The sequence below is a fragment of the Pimephales promelas genome, chromosome 1 (genome assembly GCF_988280905.1).
Source record: "Pimephales promelas chromosome 1, fPimPro1.hap1.1, whole genome shotgun sequence".
Classification (NCBI taxonomy): domain Eukaryota; kingdom Metazoa; phylum Chordata; class Actinopteri; order Cypriniformes; family Leuciscidae; genus Pimephales; species Pimephales promelas.
This window is the reverse complement of record NC_142769.1, coordinates 39,090,021-39,112,629: the sequence shown is the minus strand read 5'-3', so window position 1 is coordinate 39,112,629 and position 22,609 is coordinate 39,090,021. Positions and strand designations below refer to the sequence as shown.

The window sequence follows — 22,609 nt, the reverse complement described above, 5'->3', positions numbered from 1 at the left end:
ACTATTTTTTTAGACGTTGCAGTTTGCCACTGTTAGCAATGGAATGGTTATTTGTCACGGCTGGGATAGGCTAGTGGTTAGCAAGCATAGGTAGTAGCTGGTGACTAATTGAATAGATTCTAGTCACTATAGGAATAAGAGGGCTACTTAGCTAATGAATAGATTAATTTGATTACTTTAAAAAAAAATGCACCCGTAACATACGAGATGCAAGTTAGTTGAAATGCTTTCCATAACTGCAATGAAAAACTGATTCAGAAAAATTAGCAGGTTAAGAAAGACTAGATGATCCTATCAGCGCAGTCATTTAAACGGGTTGCACCATTGCTTGCTTAATCGATGTATGCAAGGCAACTTGACGATTGATAAAACCTTTGTTTTCACACATACGGCTGAAGGCAACGTAGAGTCAGAGAGGTAAAAGCCCCTCACTGTTTAAGCAGCATGTGGTCTGCTTGTTGGAATGAAATGGCATTTATCAGACACTCAGCGGGGCTGCGCTCGCTAACAAAAGACTGAGGACTGGGGACTTGGACGAGAGCGCGCGGCTCCGTGGCTGCAGACGCTTTGTAAATCATCTCAAAATGAGCGATAATGTGAGTTTTCACTGTCGGAATTGCGGCTCCGTTTAAGCCTAGTGTTTAACAGTTAATGTGGATTGCTGAGAGATGAGAGATAGAGAGACAGACGGTGGATGAAATGCGGGACAGGACTGACAGCGTGTCCAGGATTAAGCCGAGCTATAACAGCAGAATACGTAATGGGATAAAGGTGGCGGAGGGCTCGTATAAGAAATAAGAAAGACTATAGGCAGGCAGCATATATCACCGTTTATCATATAACGTTAAATAACCGCGAAGTGTTTAAATGTCTGTCTGTTTTAGAACACGCTTGAGATCCCTCGTAATTCCGTTTCTTGTCGATCAATAAACTAAAGGAGAACGTTCAATGACGAGTCTGATTTACGCGCTGCTCCCCCTTCGCCTTCGCTTTGTCATGGATTTGCCCAAACACATTTCCGAAAGCTATTATTGTATTTCCACAGATACGGCATGTTTACCCCCGCTGGACAGTCCCAGGTTCTCGCTATCATAAGTTTCCCTTTAGTTCAACAGGGAGTTTCCTCGGATCGTTTTCTCTAACATTTAACAAGCAGATAAAATTGCAAAGGGTTATGCTATTAATAAAATAATCCAAAGCAGTTGTGGGTTAGGCTACAATTAGCATAGATCAATAGTTTTCGAAGAATGTTAGCCCCCTTGACATGAGAGTCATTTATGGTCGATACATTTACAGGTCCCGCCCACGTAACCCCGTTGTCCTCTTTATCCCATGGATTTCAATCGTTTGAAGTGGGTCATTAATTATTTGCCTGCCCTATATAATATTATTACAAATAAATTATTAAAATAATATAGGCTACTATTTTAAAATGAATGTATTTTATACAATAGCCTAAATCATATTAATGCTAAAATTCTGCGCTCTTCTAAGTTCAGCTCATTTGTGTCTCTGGAAACAAATATCATAGTTGTAGATTTCCCGCACCGGATCTTTCTGCTCCACTCGATTTGAACTGATCTGTGGCCAAATGAGTCAGTGCGCTTTGAAGCTGCTGTTGACGGATGAATAAAAGAGTCGGAGTGGAATGCGCGCGCTAGTCTTCAGATCTCGTGCACGCACAGAGCGGTTCACTGTAATGCGAGCACCGCTCGTGAATACACTTGGATCTTACCTCAAAGTTAGGCGAAAGTTTAAAACAACACATCCAACTTTTATCTTACCGACGTTCCTAGGATGAGATCACTGAGTCAAGGCTTGTGCGAAGGAATTTAACTCTGAGGGCTTTTTTTTCTTTGTAGAGAGCTGGTGTTTGTGAGTTCAAAAGCAGTCTTCAAAGAGCTAGACTCAGCAGCACACCCTCATACCACAAACAATCGCTCTGTCATTTTCCCGCGCTAACTAAGAATCGTTCTCAGTTCATCACCTTGAGTGACTCGAGTCGTTTTGCCTTCGTGAGGAGACAAGGATGAAATTGATTTGCTGAGGGAGCCATATGGTGGATCGAGGATACAGATAAGGATTGGAGGGAGAGATAGAGATAGCAGGGTGTTGAAGTGATTCTGATGTAGACAAAGAAGAAGAGAGAAAGGTTGGACTGTCCTAGGTCAGGTGTTTTGTAGTGCTTGATGGACATTTCTTCCTCATTGTTTATGCTCAGAATGGACATAGGTAGCCTACCCGAGTCCTTGGAAGTTAAATCAATAATTAATAAACATAAAAATGCTTTACTTGTGTGCCCAACTCAATCTCATGAGAAAACAACGATTTTACGAGGCGGCAATGAATTTGTATGATGGGAATTGTACGAAAACATTCAACATTTTAGAAAAAAAAGTAAGCATGACAGACCCATAAACCTAACTGTCAGTGGCAGTGGCATAGGTTTGATTTTGAAATTAGTGAGGACGGGGACATTAATTTATAAATATATTTTTTTTGATCAAAATTATTGCCAGGGATATCAGTGTCTATCAACCCTAACCCAACCGAAATTGAATTCGTACAAATGATCCACCAAATTGCCATAAGTGTTTTCATAAGCAGATACATATCTAATCAATCAAAGTGTCCACAGACCATGAATAAAAGACATACATCCTGTATTCATTCATGGAGTTTCTTTTTCCTGCATTTTAGTCTATTCTATGCTTTTTTTAGACAAATTCAGAGAAATGCAGTCAGTTCCAGACTAGTTCATTGGTATTGACTACTTGTAAAGAAAAGGAACTGAGAAAACGAGAACCAGAGGAAAAAACTCATGTGAAGGGAAACCCTCATGTGTTTCTGCTATCTCTCTGGCTTCCCGGGTTAACGCCATAGCGAGAAGGACGGAGAGAGAGCAAGTTAAGGTGACGAGAGGAGAGAAAAACTGCGTCACTGTGATCAGGCAAGACCTCACCAGGAAATAACAGTGTTGCCTAGGGATGGAAAACAAACAGGAGCACTTAGAGAATATTTGGTTGAGTAGTTCCTTTTCCTCTCTCCCTCTCTCACTTTGCACAAAAACAAAAAGCTGTAGAACACTCACTTCAGAGTTTTGCCAGTTTTAAGTGACTCTCCGGAAACCCCTGCGTCTCTGACACATGGAAGAACGCTTGCAAGGACCTGATTCTTGTAAGATATGAATGCAAAATCAGTGGCACAGCTGTGAATGAAAAGATGAAGTCTATGAGGTGTAGGCCCAAATTATTGAATGAAGCAGAGCTTAGCAACAAAGAAACATATGCCGCCTCTGGAGAAAATGTCAGAGGACGTGAGGGCTATAAAGATAGAGACTGCTTACTTTATCTCTGACAATCAGCTACTGTAAAGCCCCCTGTGAACCCGGCATCTGTTATGGCTCGAGAGCCCAAAGGAACATCATTCATTTGGAGCTTCATTTTAGCTGCATCAGCAGCTAAATTGCTTTTAAAAGTCGCTTACTTTCCACACTGATTTGGGAACAACCACCGCCAAGTTTCTGTTTCTGTGCATATTATATATGTGGGAAATTTATGACTGATTCCAGACCTTTAAGTGGAGTTGTTCTCCATCTCAAGTTATTGCTTATTCATTGAGCATTGAATTGGGCTAAAGTGTTTGAAATGTTAAAAGTTCCCAAATCCAGTTCTTAATGCTGGTTTTACCTACTTGGCACTATGAAAATCGGTTATTTGAACTTGTGCCATCATTCTTTAGAGCAAATCAGTAACTTATTTTCATTTGTAAGATTGAAGTTAAACTAGCATACCCTAAAACAACAAAAAAAAAAAAACATCTGAAACCAAACTAAGCTGGGGTGCGTTTCCCGAAAGCGTCGTTCACCAACTATGGTCGCAAGTTCCGTCGTTACCAATAGAGTTCAATTGAAATTGCAACAAACTTGCGACCATAGTTGGCTAACGATGCTTTCGGGAAACGCAACCCTGGTTTGCTTGAATCTTAAAAATAAAGTGAAGATGACGAATGAACAGCAAGGAAGAAGAACATTAGTATACAAGCAAGAGTTCGTCGTTAGTTGCCAGCAGCACACCAACATTACATAAACAGCAAAAAAAGCTATTTTACTTGATCATACCTAATCATAAACCTTCTTTTTCCATAACCCTTTCTCTTTTGTAATGTCTCTCAGCCATTTCTCTTTCTATAGTCTAAATCTCCCTCTTGCTCACTCTCCCTCTCTCCTGGAGTTCCTAATCTCGCTCTCTCCTGGATTGGCTACAAGTGTGTTGTAGCCAATCCTACTGCTGATTGGTGTGTCGTCGTGCTCTGTCTGATCCACTTTCAACAGCAGTTTTCAGAAATTGCCTACTGCACCTTTAAGTTCAGTAGTGTTTTGTTTGTAGATCATGCAATGGGTTCTCCAGAGTGAAAAAGGGAAGGTCACGTGAAAAAGATTAGGGGAAAAGCAAAACAAAACCCACATACCCATTAAATTGCATCATGCCTTCAAATTTGCTTGGATACTGTTTGTTCTGATTATGTGTATTGCTCTAGGTGAAAAAGACAGTTGCCGTGGTTAAGCTGTGTTGATGTGCATTCTGTTTTGTCTCTCTCCCTTTCTTTGTGCAAATCTCTTAGTTTCTTAGACCTTAGCACATCTGATTTGCATGGCTAATTTAATAGTTAACATAGAAGATCATTCAAGACCACCTGATTCCCTCTTCTCTCCTCTCATAATTAGACTATGTTGCAACACTGTCTGTCTACAGTCTCACCACATGGAATACAGGTCTTTGTTCGGCACCAGCAGTGGCCTCCCGCTTGCATCATCATTACACACTCAGACTATAATGAACCTGTGGCTCCTTTTGGAGAATGTAGGCATGTGCTCGGGGTAGATGAGATACAGTTTGCTGCTTTACCTTCCACCATAAGCCCTATAAGTCGCTAACAGTGATGAAATAAACTGCAACCGTTCTTTGATCAGATAGACAAGTGAGAATATTGAACATTCCAAAAAGCATCCTCAGAATATCATTGCAGAAAGTGTGTGTACTGTTGAAGGGCAATGAGACAGTGATTGAATGAGTGACATAAAGAGCAGGTCCAAATGTTTGTAATGTGTTTGAGTATGGTCAATGCTCAGCACTTGGTTGATTAGCCACGGTTCAACTGTTTCCATCTATGTAAACCGACTGTCTATTATTTATAGGGATTGGTCACACAAAAATGTCCTTTTAAAGCCCACTATATACACTATAGTTGTTTTCTTTTTTTTTAATTCTTTGAGATAATCCAAGATTGGTCAATGTGATCTCAAAGGGTTAGGCAATGTTTACAGTGCTTCATGCCTGTATGATAAATTGTAACCAAGACATTTAGCCATGATTCAGCATTGACAAAGCTGGTCGATGCAAGACGACTCATCGTATCACACACCGGGCGAGTCATTCTCTACTTGCGTTCTCAGGTTTGAGATGACAGTCCAAAGACTCCAAACAGTGAATATAATCACCAAACAGGCAAAAGCATAGACATTATTCAAGCACCAAGAAAGATTCAATCTTCCTGCCTAGGGTAAATTCATTATGTACATTAACAATAATTTGGAACAAATATTTAGTGGAGAACTAAACCAAATCTGACCCAAATTTCTCATGTTGCTCATGTGTGACACAGATCTGTTCTTGTTATGACAGTGTGAACCCCCCCAAGACACACGAAAAAAGGATAATTTCAATTCTGATTAGGGGGCAACATTCACCTAGCCTGGTTAAAACCAGACCATTCTCAGTTGTGGTCTGGCAAAGCGTCATAGACAAATCATTTCCAGAGGGGCGTCACCAACGGACGTCGCGGATAGACCTAAAACTTCTCGGAGCAATGAAGGTGATGACGTATGCAGAGCGGTTGTGTTGTTGTCAACTCCGAGTGTTGTTCTTTGCTCGGTTTTTAACAAAAAGGAAACGTTCAAAACACTTAAAACAGACGCGATAGCTGATTCGAACGAGTGATGTTCGATGGCGGCATCCATCTTTGTAATGTAGGCTAGAAAACCAGCGCTGTCGTCATCGTGTAAAGCCCGCCCCAATGTTTCTGATTTCGACGGATTGGAAATGGGCTTGAATGAGCTCTTTACCAGACTAACTTTCAGAGCAAATCTAAATTTGCCGGAAGTTGTCTGGGTTTTTTCCCAGGCTAACATTCGCCACAATTCTGCGCTCTTTGGAGTCGCTTGAAAGATTTTACATACCCGAAGTTATCAAGACAGTTTCGAAAGGCCACATTTAAAACAACAATGTGAACAGCTTCAGTCGGAAATGAGCAGTAAGACTCGCAGTGTGGATGTAGCCAACGATACATTTTTGCCCTACGAAAATAGAAATTCTTTTCTCCCCTACGTCAAAATCACTGCCGATGTCACACTGCCCATACAGTGTGCATGGGGCCCAAGTCAACATGACACTACAATGCAATCCATGTTACTTCACATAATGTGAAATATTGTATGAAACGGATATTCAATGAGCTAAAAATGTAAGGTTGGATTTGTTCTTGAAGAAGAGGGGTAGAAAAATACGAGAGCTTGCTGTTGTCATCTGAAAAGCAAAGACACGTAAAAAAAAAGAAAGGAAAATAAGATTAACAGTCAATTTTGATTTCATGTTGACTTTTAGAGACATTTTAAACTTTGAAAAACTGATGGTTGTTAAAAGTTTTTCCAAGAGTGCAGCTGAACACCGATTAAAGCCTAGTTCACACTACGTGATTTTAAGCCCGATTTAAGCCCGATTTGCAAATCGTTGAGTCGCCGACAAGTCAGGGTGTTATCGCGTGCAAATCGCGGGCGATTAGCGGACGATTAACGCTCGCCAATCCGTTAGTGTGAAAGAGCCAACAACGCATCAAAGACAGCTCGCAGACAGGTCACCGAGCTCAGAAAAATATCTAGCCTGCTAGATATCTCGAGCAGTCGCGCGACTCAATCTCAGTGATGTCATGAGTACAGCCAATCATAGCAACGCATGGGTTGAGGACACCAGGTAAATCTTACTTTTTCTTTTTTGCATTTTTTTTTCTCAGAGCAGATCGTCGAACAAACAGTGTGCAGCACTAGTTTCTGTCTGACGTCCATATTCGCGTGTTGTGTTCTTCTCTGTAGTTTCGCGTCATTTCTGGTTCGTTTTATTGCGTGGTTTTTCGTTACAAAACATGGTTTCTAGACCAGATAGAATCGTGTTGTTGTCTACTCGTTATTTGTTTGATTATTTTCAGGATTTAGACCGTACTATAGTACTGAAACAGCTCTCATTGAGTCACAAATGATATGCTCTTATCATCCGATCGTGGTTGTATCTCTATGCAGTGCGTTGTTAACTCGTGTAGTGAGTTACCTCCTGTTGTGGATCAATCACGTTGTGTTGTGTGGTGTGAACAGCTAAACAACTTGAACACTCATGATTTCACTGAGAGCAAGTCATGTAATGTGAACTGCACAGTTCTGCCCAACATTTTAAAATCATGTAGTGTGAACTAGGCTTAATCAGTACTGTAACTCGCACAAGACTTCAAAGAAACCATGTTGCAACAAAAGGACAAGTAAATGTTTCTCGTTTGAACGTGTCACTGCGATACACCGTGATGAATGGTCCTGAAAACAGTGCTCATGCCCACTAGAACGCATGCGAACGGCTGCGCTTTCATCTGCGGTCCAAAGTAAAAATACCCAGAATTCCTGGCACTTCATAATGGCACTTCACTCATTCCCAGAAGCAGTTGTCGTAGTAACCTTGGCAGTTTTACACAAGTCCGATCTCTTTCCTACGTCTTTCTAAGGGATACAAATGGAATAGGGTGTAAATTATTAATTACTGGAGATGGTAGGGGAAGGATTTTATTTATTCATACACGAAGACATTTTTATCTATGTGTGTTTCTTGATGAAAGAAACAAAGTAATATATGTGGAATGTAAATGATCTATGACTGATTGTGGTAATGATCTATCTGGTAACGGCATTAATTTAGTGAGTATTACGGTCTGTCTTCTGCATTGTTTCGTTGTTGTCTTGTCTGCAAGTGGTATTCTAGGTCACTCCCTCCTCCTCCCTCCTCCCTTGTGTCATCCATTAACAGAGTGTGTGTGTGTGTGTGTATGCACGCATGTGTGCATGTCTACGTTTGATCACAAGTGTGTGCTTGCCACTTTCATGTGCTTGCTTTCTGTGAAGATGGATACACACCTACTTTTCTAGGTTTTTTTTCATTGTTCCTCTAGCCTTCATCAAATACACCCACATATATTTTCTCTTTTTATTTCCTTCCTTCCTTCCTTCCTTTTATTATTTCATCCATCATTTTTTGTCTGTATGTGCGTGTAAGTTTTGAGGTCAGTGAGAGTACCACTATGGCAGTAATGGGCCCATTCTGGAACAAAGGTGTCCATTTGCAAGCCCATAGTAACAGATTGTGGTGAAGGGTTCATTGAGTAACTTGATCCGGACATAATGTTTTACCACGGTAGGCTGTGGTTTGCCCAGTGACTCGGGTTACGTACACATACAGGTGTCTCCAGCCATTTCATCCAGAGAGCATGATCTTCTTGACCCTGGTGACCCCTGCCAGTAGAAGGGTGGAGTCTTCATAATTGGTTAATAATAGCTCATCATACATTCTGATCAATTTAAACATAATTGCCTTTTCATTTTAATTTCTGCTTGAAGCCTCTCAGAAGGATACACTTTTTGATAAAGATCTGTCCTTTCTGTGTCACACCTTTTCATCGCATCTCAGTGTAATTCAGTAAAGACTAAAGAGGTGTTATGAGAATGTTTTTTGTGCATGTGTTTTGTGAGACCTGTTGTCTGTCAGTGATATAAGTATTTGAAATGAACATGATTTCTTAATGACTCTCTGTGGTCATAAAAAATCCCAGGATGTCTTTCGAAAGAGTAGGGGTGTAAATTTGCCCAGTGGCCTCTGTCCATCATGGCCTCCTAATCATCCCCATATACACCAATTGGCTTCATCACTGTCTCCTCTCCACCAGTAAGCTGGTGTGTGGTGGGCGTTCTGGCGCAATATGGCTGCCGTCGCATCATCCAGGTGGATGCTGCACATTGGTGGTGGTTGAGGAGATCCCCCCCTCTATGTGAAGCGCTTTGAGTGTCCAGAAAAGCGCTATATAAATGTAACGAATTATTAAATTATTATTATTAATGTCTAGTGACATATCAGGGATATGACATAAATTTATGATTAATTGAAAAAAAATTCTTGCATACAGCTACTTTAAATTGCTACAAATGTGTCTACACAAGAATCCTATGCAAAGCCACTTGAAATCCTAGATATACAACAAATGCCATGGTAGAGAAACTGTTTATTGTTGGAATAATGTATGTTTGAGAAACTCAACACACATCACAATGTCTCTGTGGCTCTTGTGTTTTTGTTTCCTCCCCTGTTTAGTTATTTTTAGAGAACATGGGAATTGAAAGCGTGAGATGCTCATTTTAGTGGAGGGGCAAGTTCATGTCGCACTGTGATTGCATGACAGTCTCTTTATGACAGGAAAGATGGAGTGAAGGAGAGAAAGAAAGAACGTGTGTGTGAGAATGAGAGAGGGAGAGAGAGGGATAATGAATCATTCACTACAAAAACCATTTAAAAATCAGTCATACTTGTCTGACTCTCTTCCCTCTCCTGAATTCTTCAGCCATTACCAGAATATTAAAACATTTTGTTTCCAGAACCAAACTGAGAATTCCTACATAGGCTTATAAAAGGACTGTAAATCAGATTGCGTTTGTAGACGTCTGTATAGGCTACTGCAGGTAGTGGTTAGAAGGGTTTTATAAGTATCTTAACCTCTTGTCCCATGAGCCCTACAAACAGATGATGATGTAATTGAGAGCCGGGTCATTAGGTAAAGCTGGGTTTACCAATGCTCTGAATTTTATGTGCACTAACTAACACAAGTTTTCTAGTACATGCTCCATTGAATACGCTAGGAGTTCATCAGTGTAGACAATCCAAATAAACGTTTAACAAATCACCTTTTGGTTAAAGGGGTCAGACTGTTGTGAGTAGAGGACAGTAAGTCATTCGTGCTCTTTGTCCCTTATTTTCCCTTCCTTTACTTCATCTCATGTAATCATGCACACCCTGAAGTATTTTTGAAGGGGTTGCTCTAATGGCTTCAATCACTGTTTGGCCCAGATTTCCTAAACCCCGGAGAGCTCTGAGATGAATTAAATCGCTAAAGACCCAGCCGAAACCACAAAATAGGGCGAGACATCAAAGTGGATGATTTCTTGTGCGTTTGTTATCGTGCTCACTTCAGAAATTAGTGTAGCCAAAAGTCAGTGTTGGTGATTTGCACGTTTTTTAGGAATGAGGCAGCACTTGGTTTTATCTGCTATCAATTTGACGGGTTGCTCATAAAGAGTTTATCATTTGCGTTACGGTAAATATTACCATCATTTGTGTCAAACCCGAATGCACAAAGAAAAAACGCCCAGGAAGACGATCGCAGACAACTTTCACTTCAGCTAGGCTGTCAAATCAAGATCAGTATCTGTCTTCTTGATGCAGGTGAAATTTCCTCGTTGAAAACAATAAGCTTATCTCGCACGTATCTCCTCATAGTTGACTTTATTCTCCGTGATTAATTGACTTTAAGTCGAGCCGTGTCCGTGTTAACAAAAAAACACGGCGGCTGTCTCGCGGTGCGATTCAATGTGCCGCGCGGGGTTGTTTGCTGTTGCGACAGAGCTGTGTGTGGAAAGGACTGGAGGAACATATTTCTACCTCACTCGTACGTCCAAAACAAACAGCGCTATGAAAGCTGGAGCTACTCTCCGTTAGGACCAAAATTCCACAGCTACCACGCAGCCAGGGAATCTTATTGCTCTCTTTCTCTCTCTCACTCCGATTTAAATACTTTTTTCCAATGGGTTTTGAAAGGATTCTGTGGCCAACATTGTTCTGCTGCACTAGCAATAGATCTGTTCAATAGGACAACCACTAACAATCATCGGTCAGTGAAAGGACGGCATAGGGAAATATTATGGGGAAAGGGGGTAAATGATATTAGCTCTGTAAAGCTCCCACTACATCTGCTTGACAGGGCATCACTAATCCTAACTAAACAGCTGTCTGGACATAGGGATGGGGGGGGTTATTGACAGCTTTTTTCCAGAGGTTCAGTAAAGGTAGGGAAAAATTATGAAAGAAATGGAGGCATAAAAAGTTTTAGGTGAGTTCATGAGGAGAAAGTAACGCCTGTCTTGTTGTCTACCACAACCTCTCTGAGGATTCCAATTTAAACATGATAAACAAAAACAAGCGCGCATGTATGTGTTAAAGTTAGAGATTTTTTGATACTTATATGCTCACCAAGGCTATAAAAAAACTATTTAAAAAAAAAAAAGTAATATTGTGAAATGAAAAATGTCATCCTGTGATGGCAAAGCTGAAGTTTTAGCAGTTATTACTCCAGTCTTCAGAGTTTTGTAATATTTCAGAAATCATTCTAATGCTGATTTGGTGCTCAAGAAATATTTTTTCATCTTATCTGAATGTTAAAAAATGTTCTGCTTAAAGGAATACTCCACTTTTTTTTGGAAATATGCTCATTTTACAACTCCCCCAGAGTTAAACTGTTGAGTTTTACCTTTTTTGAATCCACTCAGCCGATCTCCGGTTCTGGCGGTACCATTTTTAGCATAGCTTAGCATACATCATTGAAGTGCACAAGACCATTAGCATTTCTCACAAACAAATTACCAAAGTGTTTCGATATTTTTCCTATTTAAAACTTGACTCTCCTATAGTTACATCGTGCACTAAGACAGACGGAAAATGTAAAGTTGCGATTTTCTAGGCTGATATGACTACTCTCATTCCTGCGTAATACTCAAGAAACTTCACTGCCGTACCATGAGTGCAGCAGGCGCGATGACTACACAAACTTAGTCCCGGTCACGTTGGAAGCTGGGCACTATTTTCAGGCGCTGCGCCATAACATTACGCCTGCTGCACTCAGCAGTGAAGTTTCTTGATTATTACCCAGGAATGAGAGTACGTATATCAGTATATGAGAGTATATCTGATATGACTAGGTATAGTATACTAGAAATTCGCAACTTTACATTTTCCGTCTGTCTTAGTGAACGATGTAACTACAGAAGACTCAAGTTTTAAATAGGAAAAATATCGAAACACTTTGGTAATTTTTTTAGGAGAAATGCTAATGATCTTGTGCACTTCAATGATGTATGCTAAGCTATGCTAAAAGTGGTACCGCCAGAACCGGAGATCGGCTGAATGGATTCAAAAAAGGTAAAACTCAACAGTTTAACACTGGGGGAGTTGTAAAATGAGCATATTTTCCAAAAAGTGGAGTATCCCTTTAATATTTTCATGGAAACCATGATCATTCAGTATAATAGAAAGTAAAAAAAACTTTCACTTTTGACCCATTTAATGCATCTTCGCTGAATGAAATAAAGATTTAATTCAATGACTTCAAATGAGATGTATAAAAACTTGCTGAAATAAAAAGAAAATTCATTAAAATTCACAAAAAATAAAAAAAATAAACCCTTGCTTAAAACTGCACTTATAAACCAACTCAGTTGATCTATTCAAGGTATAGGCTGTATAAGCCTGGATCAGGAATGTTTTACAAGGCAGTTAACCCAGGACAAGCCCCCTAATTTACCCCTGATGAACACATTAAGTATTTTCTTCCAATAGTATGTGTTCTAATAGTTTAATTCTAAGAGTTCCAGTTTGATGTGGGAACACAGCTCTAGGACCAACTGGCTGAGGTTATGTCTCTTCTCCATGTCTCTATAGGTTCTGGATTTTTCTCACTCACACTGCTTTCTATTATAACAGCTGGACTGGGCTTCTCTATGCTGCCACATCAGGACCTAATAAATGTGCCATACGCTCATTGATTTCCCTGTGCATGTTTGTGCAGCTGCTGGTAATGACATCACTTTCTGAGTACATGTGGTTGTGTAGGAGTCAGTGAGTAAGACAGCTACACGTGTTGCTCTTCAGTAGGAACAAAAAGACGCAGGGTAGATGCCATCGTTGCCTCTTCAAGCACCCAGCAAGCAGTAACAGTAGCATTGTCTCTCTCAGTCTCTGTTATACAACAGGACTAAACGCCACTCAAGCAGTAGAGGCACTTTCTCCCATAATGCTCCCGGTTCTCTGACCTACTGACACAACAAAATATTGGCAGCAGCGCAGTGGTGCAGTCGTTGTGTGTGCGTTTGTGCTGATACAAAGCATTTTTGTTTTTCGCCAACCCCCCCCCTTTAAAGAGTTGCTGGCTGCAGGAATACATTCTTCCTCTTTTTATCTGTCAGAACTCCCCTCCTTCCTCTCTTCTCCTCCTCCTTTTTCCCACTATGTTAAATTGTTGTGACACTGTAGCACTTGAGCGTCTGGTGTTAAAATATTCCTTCTTAATGACAAATGAACATGTGGATAGATTCCTCTCCCTGGCAGGTCATTAACATTTGACACATTGGAAGCGGCACTGATGCCGTGGCGCGGGCACAGTTCTCTCTGCATTGCAATAGGGTGATTGCGATGCTAAGCGCCTGGAGTATTAATGCATTTATTCATTCCATCAAATCCCTCTTCATACAGATTATCAGACCTCTCTTTAACCAAGAAGATGATTTTATTTTATTCCACAAGTTAACAACTGTGTGTGGCTGTCTCTAGTATGTGTGCTCATACTCAAGTGGTTCATATTTCTCTCGGATTGCCTTATTGCTGTGATTTCGGTGATGGTTCCAGGCTTTCAAACATTAATGTTAAACTATCATTGCTGTCAGATAAGTGCATAGCTATTCATAAATATTCATACATCCCAACATATGGAAATAAGGTCATTATAGTAATGAGCTTTGATAGACAGATATATCAGCTTACGCCGATTAAGGCCAGTATTTTGGCATTTTGAGGGCATTGACTGATAATAGTGTCCACTATACAAATGTGAGCATTTTAATCAGCCCCTCTGCTGTCTAAATACCATTGATTGACCAACATTTTGGCATGCTTGTATTTTAAGATCATTGGTTTGGCATTGGCTTGTGATGGGGATAGAAGCTATTTTGAGGATTTTGGGTAACCAAACATTGACTTCCCCCCCATTCTATGGAAGTCCATCAACTGGTTATCCATAACCTTCAAAATATCTTCTTGTGTAGAATATTTTCTTTTGTTTTCTTCAGAAGAGCAACTTGAGGGTGAGTAAATAATGACAGAATTTTCATTTTTGATTGAACTATCCCTTTAATGGCCATTTTTGTATTCAGATTTTTTTAATTTTTGTTAATTGAGTTAATATTTTAGCTTATGTGTACTGTACATCAAATTATATTAGCCTTTACCAGATAAATTGAGATTATATCCACCATTAGCCACCTGGTTATCTTTGAAAAAAGAAAAATCTTTTCAAATATTCATCACCCCATAATAGGAACCATCTTGATACCTGTTTGTCACTAGAAAATTCAGAATACTGCATGATGAAAGCTCTTCTTTATTGCTGTTTTAATAAGCGTTGGCCCCACACTGCATCTGGTGTGAGACATATGTACATCCTGGCTGACTGCTGTAAAGGAAAAAAGTCTTTGGCAGCTTTTATTAACAAATGTTACTTCCAGTTGACATATGTGGTGCACAGTTCTACTGACAATTTTACTCAACCTACATTTGCATTGTATAACAAAATATCAAGTGCAATTTATTTGACGTCAACATGAAATGATTTTGAAAATGCATGTTATAAATGATTTTGAAGGGTTCATTCATGCATTTCTTTAAATTTTTGCTATAATTGTTAATTGCTGCAAAAAAAACAGTGCTAACATGGTGGATAGTATTGGTAAACATTGCTACGGAAATCGCTATTTGCTTTTATCTTTATCTAGTGCAGGAATATTTTGAGACAATACCAAATTACAAAAAGCATGTTGTGGTGTATCTATTGTGAAAGACTCAGAACTTGCATAGCTGGTGCTTGTTTTGTGGTATTTTAAAGTGCTTTTTTTCATGCAATCTAATGTGACTGAATAAACAGTCAAGAGTGTGTCATTCATTCATTGTGATGGTGTAGGTGAGCACCAGTCAATAGTCCACTCTATATGACTTTGTAGAATACTGTTTTGAGGACAAGGCAGCAGCAGTGCTCTACAAGAGAAATCAAAAGACAATGTGTCGTACGGGGACCTCCAATCAATAACCAGCTCTTCTCTTGCCCCCTCAAGGACGTTATCTCACAGACAAACACACACACACACACACACAGGGTCTAGGTCTATATGGCGCCGTTTTATGAGTGCTGTAATTGCTATGACGCGTTTAAGGGAGAGCAACTGAGAGAGAACCATTCATGAGATTTATTAGAAAGGGGGGCCACCAAAAGAGAGAGAGAAGTGAAAAGGTGGAGGACAGGAGGCAGAAAGAACAGATGAACACATTCAGTGCAAAAAGGAAGAGATAAAGAAAGGAGGAATGGAGCATCAGAGAATGAAATTGATCAGTGGGCTCTGTTTGGCAGACATTGATCAGAGTGATCTCTGCTCTAGAGCAGACCGACCCAACTAATGCAAGTCCATTATTTAGCCTGCAGAGATAAAGAGACTGGAGGCTTCTGAGATGGGGAGTGAGGAATAGGGATACACCTTAACCGCAGAGGACAAGTGTATGCTCAAGTGTGTGTGTATGGGTCGATTGAGAGAAGAAGAAAAAAATAGCTTTTTGTGCAACTGTCACTCTGTCTGGACTGTTATCCATTTAGAGACTGTTTCTGCTTTGGCTCAAGGTCTCTCTCTCGCACACAAACACAGTGACCCAAGCCTGACCTAAACACACACACACACACACACCAGTGTAGCCTGTTTGGAGTTGGTAAAGACATTAAAACTTTGATTCAGCAAAGACACAGTCAATTTATCAAAAGAGACATTCATGTTGCAAAACATTCCTATTTTAAATTAATGCTTTTCTTTTTTTTTCTTCTTTTTTTTAAGATTAATAATAATAGGAATATTTCTTGAGCACCAAATCGGCATTTTAGAATCACATTGTTAAATATTATTACAGTTTATTTGATCAATATACTGTAATTCCTGCATTGGTGGGAATAAGAGACTTTTGTTTACTACATCCACCATGTTACCACTGACATGTTGTCTCGTCTATGACATCAACCTTACAAATAAATGCAGCCTTGATGTGAATAAGATACTTCTTTCAAAAACGTTAAAATATCTTACTGACCCCCAACTTCGCTACATCACTGCTTACTAGAAAAATTAGCTTACTTGCATAAATCAAATTGACTAAAACCTTTCTTTTTCCCTGAAATTTCCATAATTCAGAATTGCGTACCTCTCTTACATTTACATTTATTCATTTAGCTGACGCTTTCATCCAAAACGTACAATTGCTATATATGTTAGAGGTCGCACGCATCAGCAACCAGGTTGGTGTCTCACAGATTCGAACCCAGGTCTCTCACACCAAAGACATGTGTCTTATCCACTGCGCCATCACATGTTTGTTCCATATAAAGATATGCTATGCTATTCCGAATCTAGCAAACATGTGTGAATACAGATTCATCCAGCTATGGAAGATTGATTTCATGTGTTGTTGCTTTCCATGCCAGTGGAACAAGTATGTTTTGCATTCTCAGCGCCTCCCGCATCAGTGTAACTGTCTGCATCTGTGGTCAAGTTTCTCGACTGTCATTGCAAAGAGAATCTGGTTAGGTAAATTAGAACTTATAAAACATATTTAGATCAAAAGCCACCCCAGATAATAACATAATGGACCACGTCCTATGTTTGTTTTTGTTTATCGCTTTTCACATACAGGTTTACTCTAAAAATTGCTGGGTTGTTTTAACCCAACTTTGGGACAAATATGGACAAACCCAGCCATTGGGTTACATTTTTTAAATTACATTTTTAACCCAATGTTTGGGTTTGTCCATATTTGATCCAAAATTGGGTTAAAACAACCCGGCTTTTTTCGAGTGTTGTTTCGATGTGTTTCACTACAGAGAAGTGGGGTTTTTTTTGTTTGTTTGGTTGTTGTTTTTTTCTCAATATCAAGTTTAAAAATGTATCACACCCACCTCATCAACCAAAACTGAGTGAGAGAGCGAGTGAGAGAGAGATCAAGGTAATCTGAACAGCCATCTTTATCAAGGCAGATCCATTCTTGTCTGTGAGCAAAATCAAACAAGAGATTGGAGACACGCACACATACACCAGCTCCAAGTCTGCATAATCAGGAAAGAAGGGGTGAAAGGGGGAGAGGTTAGGAGACGGAAAAAAATTTAGGAAAAGTGTGCATTAAGAGAGAGAAAAAGAACGAGAGAGAGAGGGAGGCCTTGAAGTCACATTCTTGTATTGGATAAGGAGAGACCCCATGGATTGGATCAAGGTCGGAGTCTTCATTTAAAACTGCCTCACTGACAGCAGCAGCCCTCGACATGAATATTAATACTGCTTTAACAACTAGCACAGGATGGCTGAGACCAGCAAGACAGCCAGCGTGTGTGTGTGTGTGTGTGTGTGTGTGTGTTCCAGCACTAACTCTGGCAATTTGCACTGCTTTTATTCCCTTCCCTCTCTCGTTGGCTGAACTTGGAATTAGTGAACCTTGGGTGCAAAATTCCTGCTAGTTCTCTTTCTTCTCTCTCTCTCTCTCACACACACATTCACTTTTCTTTGGTCAATTCATTTGTTTGTTTATATGTGGGCGAGTTTTTTTTTCTGCTAAAGTCTTTAGAAAAACCTCTTCCTGGTCTAAAAATGAAACCGATTTGTCTAATAAGATTGTTTGACTCCAGCAGTTTAACAGAATATGCTTTTCTTCTGATCACAATAGAGGGACCCTTGACCTGACGATTTTCTTTCTTTCATATGAACACATGTTAGGATATTTCGCAGAAAGCTCATTTCTATTCCACCGTTAAAGTAAATGGGGTCAGTATAACCTAGATTGACAGAGGCACTTTATTAAATTTATTTATTTTTTGAGGGGTTAGAGTTTGGTCTTCTTAACATGCACCAAATAAAAAAAATGTACATCATAAAAATAATTGTTCTGCTTATGTTTCAGCGTGTTCCTCATACAAAGGAATCACCTCATTCAGAAGAACTGTAATATAGTGAGCAGGTTTTTTCAGGTTGCTTTAATGTCATTTCTTTTGCGTTCCGCTAAAGAAAGAAAAGCATACAGGTTTTGGACGAACGTGTGGTTTAGTAAATGATAACATTTTGAATTTTAATTATTATTAGGTGAACTATCTCTTTAAGTGGTTTTGTTTGCTTGGACAAAAGTTATTTTCTTCAAGAAAGGGTTAATTTTGTGTAATGTACCTCACACCCACCTTCTCTTTCTCTCCTTTGTGTGTTTGAGTCGTTCCGTCGGGAGTTCCCTTTAGTAATGGTCTAAGGGCAGCCGGTACAACAGACACAAGCACTTCCTCTCTTTCTCTCTATCCTTGACTACTTGCCTTCATTTATCATCTCTCTACTATATCTGTTCATCTGCTCATCTTCTATCCTCACAGTCTAAAGCTCTCTCACAGACACTTTTAAAAGGCTCTCGCACGCAGTGTGTATTCATCTTTGGATTATGTGTGGTTACTTAGGTTAATGTTTGTAGGAATAAAGATTTATGGTGTTCAGCGTGCGTGTGTGTGCTCGCTAATGTGTTTTATGATTGTCTGTATAACCATCCTGTTGATTTATAGGTGTGTGTTTGAGTTATGGGCATAAGCGTGTTTGTGATGGCAGACAAGCAGGTTGTGTTGATGTCACAGTGAGGTGAAGCTCATTAGTGTTACTTTCCTCACAATTTGTAGACTAGTCATGCACTGGTAATTAGAGCTTGTGTGTTTGTGTACATTTTAAATTTTGTGTTTAAACCGTCACAGTGTAACTGAGATCAGAGCTGCTTCTGCATTCAATAATATAGAACACAATTATATATAATTAAACAGCCTCAGTATTCAATGGAAAAAAGTCAATTGCCGTTATTTGGCGACAAATGCAATGTCATCTAATTATAGTCAATAAAATGGTCATGACAAAATTACACTAAATATTTAAAAAATATATATATATATTTGATATATTCATTTCATTCCCCAAAATTATTGGCTATATGATTATTTAAAAAGAAATCGGTGAAAACATTGTAAGTGCTTTGTTGCTACCTTTCTGTTAACTTTTTGACAAAAAAACTTCAATGGTTTAATATCATCATATGTACATTATTGTTTTTTTTTTTGATTAACTAAAAAAAACATTTTTTGTCAGTAACTTGAATTGGCGAGGTTAACACTGAACAGCCTTAACTATACAATCCATTATTTCTTTGTGTGTATATGTTGGATCTGCATTTTTTTATTATTATTATTTTGTGTAGATAGTGGAATATGCCTTTACGTCTTTGTCTTTGCTAGCAGGGAGGTGTGTGTTGTGTGTACATGTACACATGCATCTGTGTGTGTGTTTGAGCCCCAGGGCTCTTCTCTGCTTGAGCTGGGCCTAGTGCCATTAAACCCAGCCTAAGCTGACCTATTTCCAAAGCACCACTCACACACACACACACATACTCGCATACATTATGTGCAACATGGTGTCTACTTCTTGTCTCTCCTGCCTGTCGGAAACAATCAGACATGCACTCACATGCGTTCACACACACACACACACACTCACAGTGCTACTGCATGTCATTGATTAGGACACATGTGCGTTTGTTGTGTTCTCTTTGAATGTGCTCATGTGTTAATGTGTGTCTCCAGGTTCCTGTAAAAGGCATTGAGCGGGCGCTTGTGTGTGTGTGTGTGTGTGTGTGTGTGTGTGTGTGTTTAATCTGTCTCCTGGTGAAAGTGCCCCCTGAGCTGTGCTTTAACCTTGTGCACCTGCATTCCAACCGTAGGGTGTGTGTGAATGTGTATCTGTGATGCTTAGCAGAATATATTAGTATCTGCCAATATTGGATATTTATTGGCCCGATATTGAATTGTTTCTACCTAATTACATTTTTAGACTCTTTTGCAATCATGTAGCATTAATGTAAAAGAATTGTGATAGACTATGGTAAAGATTTTACCCTTTGATTTTACCCTTTAAGAACTTGTAGTATACTAACTTTTCCTTTTTAATGTGTTTTAAGGTTGTTGTTTTTTTTCATTATACAAACATGTATAGCTTTTTAATATTGATTATTGTACACTGTATAAAAAAAATATTGTTGGTTTAACTTAAAAAATTAAGTAACCTGGTTGCCTTAAAATTTTAAGTTGATTGAACTGGAAAAAGTGAGTTAATACAATGAAGGAGATTGATTTAAATCATCAATAAATTATTTAACTTGATTTGACAAAAGAAAAAAATGTTGTGATAACAAGTCTTGAAAATATTTTTTTTACAGTGTAATAACTACTATAATAATGTGATTATTATAATATTAAAATCATTTTACTATCGTTGCATCCCTAATCCATTTATTACAAGAAAGCAAAGTCCCAATTACAAGAAATAAATTGCATTAAATAATCATAATTAAAAGAAGCAAAGTCGTTATTACAAGAAATAAAGGCACAGTTGCATGGAATAGTCACAAATACAATAAGCAAAGTCGCAATTATGAGATCATAAATGCACAATTGCATGAATAAAGTCATAACAACAATAAGCAAAGTTGTAATTACAGTATGAGAAATCTTTGATATTGGATATTTATTGTCAGATATTTAATTGTTTCTGCTTAAGTTAGAACATTATTGCTATTAGCATTAATTTAAAGGGAGTGTAATTATGGCAAAGATTTAACCTCTGAGCTTTCCCTTTAAGAGTGCCTGTTTCACTTGTAGCATTCGAATGTTTAAAAGTAATGATTCATCCCTACTGCAGTTATACCACTAATGTAGATTTATTAGAGTAACTCAGTCCAAAAAGATTTGAATATAGACATGTCCGTATTTGTCAGTTTTAATACGTCAATACTCTCACAAATATAAACTAAGGCTGACTAAGAAGGCTTACGTTGGAGGCTGTGAGCTCTGACATCACGAATGACGAGAATCCAGTGAAGGTCGGAACAGACGGGAACATGGTGTGTGTGTGTGTGTGTGTGTGTGTGTGTGTGTGTGTGTGTGTGTGTGTGTGTGTGTGCGTCCATTTGCACTTTTGACAGTCTCTTTAAGTGAGGTCAGGACAGTGTGCCTGCTAGTACTGCAATGTTCTCTATTCCGCCACGGCCTCTCTCTCTCTCTCTCTCTCTCTCTCTCTCTCTCTCTCTCTCTCTCTCTCTCTCTCTCTCTCTCTCTCTCTTTCTCTCTCTCGTTCTCTTTATACATTTGCGGAGAACAGCATAATCCATTGAAAAAACTGAAGTAAAGGAGTCTGCTGATAGTCCTGGCACACTTGACGTACAGAAGGTCAGCTTCCGACAGCCTCTGTCCTCAGTGTGGTCCTCGGAGACAGTAAACGCATCCAAACTTGTCAAAAAGTAACCACTGGTTACTTCTGTTTAACATTACAAATTCTAATGTAGATGAAAAAAACAACAACATTGTGGATCAATTTCTTGTTCTCACAGGGATTCAGTTGTTTTTTGGAGAAGTGAATTCAGAAAAATATTCAAGTGATTATTTAGAAAAAGTTACTGGCTTCATTAGGCTGGCCACACACTAAACCCCCTTTCACACAGAGATTCCGGAAAATACCGGATAATGTAACCCGGCATTTGCCCCGGGATTGATTGATTTTTTTTCATTTTTTTTTTATTTTTTTTTTTCATTGACACTGCCAGTGATTTGTAGTCACACACAACCCGTAAAGATCCCGGAAAGACACGTGACGTCAGGATGAGACGTGTAACGTACGCGTCGAAAACGTACACGCGCGTACCGTTCCACAAATCTGGTGAACGATCTCAGCATCAGCATGGATAGTGAGGAGCTCCTGGTCTCTGCTTCGTTCCAGTTTGCAGACATTTGTTCGTCCTTTCTTTGTTGACGACGAACACAAACATTCTTCTAAGAGCAGCGATGGCACGAGCGTCATCACTATGACACACCCCTTACGGCATTGGTCCTGGCTTTTGTTCACACAGCGCGCGTTCCGGGACTGATTCCGGCAACCACCATCTGGGGGGTGTGGCCTAATTCAAGGCTTCTCAAAACTATCATCAACTGTGTGATGTCATCACGATTATTTTACTGCTCCCGTTCTCGTCGGAGCCCGCCCGATCCCAAATCGCAAATATCCAACATGTTTGATATTTACGACTCTTGATTAGGCTGCCGCTGACGTGAGACCCGCGGTAGCCAATTAGAGAAGAGCAAGCTTCACCAACCGGATGTTGCGTGCTTCTATACATGAAACTGGGCAGCCACAAACATGTCACGAAAGTGGAATATTTAGAAAGAAGATCACCCATATTCTTTTTTCTCCCTGTAAACCAAAACTCGCGCCAGAAGAACCAGATGACGACGTTGATCGTCCTCCATTTTGTGTTCTTCTCAAGTCACGTTTGATCTCACGAGTCTC

The 22,609-nt window shown here is 39.4% G+C and overlaps 1 protein-coding gene across 3 annotated transcripts in view; it reads left to right on the top strand.

The window, feature by feature from the left end:
• LOC120469808 (uncharacterized) overlaps nucleotides 1-22,609 on the top strand; it is an 82,174-nt gene that overhangs the window by 15,999 nt on the left and 43,566 nt on the right. The gene's annotated exons all lie outside the window — the stretch shown is intronic.